This window comes from Pteropus vampyrus, unplaced genomic scaffold (genome assembly GCF_000151845.1).
Source record: "Pteropus vampyrus isolate Shadow unplaced genomic scaffold, Pvam_2.0 Scaffold11, whole genome shotgun sequence".
In the NCBI taxonomy this organism is placed as follows: Eukaryota; Metazoa; Chordata; class Mammalia; order Chiroptera; family Pteropodidae; genus Pteropus; species Pteropus vampyrus.
This window is the reverse complement of record NW_011888792.1, coordinates 1,306,906-1,307,746: the sequence shown is the minus strand read 5'-3', so window position 1 is coordinate 1,307,746 and position 841 is coordinate 1,306,906. Positions and strand designations below refer to the sequence as shown.

The window sequence follows — 841 nt, the reverse complement described above, 5'->3', positions numbered from 1 at the left end:
ATCCTATTTTAAAAATGAAACGGGCTCAGAGGTGATCTCCCATCTGTGGTTTTACAGTGAGTAAGTGACAGAGCGAGAAATGGACCTCAGGTCTGCCTTACCCCTGAGACGTGGCTTAAGAAGTTCCCTGTATCGCTGTCTCTTGTAGTAATTTCTCACGATCATGCTTAGTCACTGTGGTTAAGGGCTCCACCATTTCAGGTCAGCAGAGCCAGAGGGATGACTAATAGGCTCCATGAACCTGACTCCTCTAGTACAGCCAACCCCTGAGCTGCAGTTTGGTACAGGTCCCTGGCATGTTAGGAGCCAGGCTGCACAGCAGGAGTGGTGGGTAAGTGAGGGAACTTTCCTCTATATTTGCAGCTGCTCCCCAGCACTAGCATCACCTCCTCAGCTCCCCCTCAAATCATCAAGCATAAGATTCTCATAGGAGCACCCTGGTGCCAAAAAGGTTGGGGACCGCTGTTCTGGTATACAGCATACCCCGCTCTAGGCTGAAGCAGGCCTGGCTCCACTCATGTTTGTTAAGTGGTGAGTGAATGGATGGAATGAGATGCCAGCTGAGCTCTGCCTACTTCAAGGTCACTAGAGGGGGGAGTGTATGACATCCTATTGGAGATAAGCCACCAATTTCTGAGTTCTGTTACTGGGCTTCTGTCCACAGTTGGGGAGAAAGAAGGTGAGGACTCTCTCTCACTTCCTGTCTCACCCCACAGGGCACGGATAGGGCATACAAGTCCTAGAGATGGAAATAGGGATATGGACTAAAGTTTCCCATGATATTCGTAGTGATCTTGATTAACTGACTGTTCAGGCAAAGGACAGTGCGGGGTAGGGGGGG

General features: G+C 50.2%; 1 long non-coding RNA gene across 1 annotated transcript in view; it reads left to right on the top strand.

Moving 5' to 3' along the window:
* The first annotated feature begins 275 nt into the window (after positions 1-275).
* Positions 276-841, top strand: part of LOC111731265 — a 24,385-nt gene continuing 23,819 nt past the window's right edge. Inside the window, exon 1 of the long non-coding RNA XR_002777042.1 lies at positions 276-331. This is a non-coding gene — a long non-coding RNA (uncharacterized LOC111731265). The remainder of the gene's footprint in view (positions 332-841) is intronic.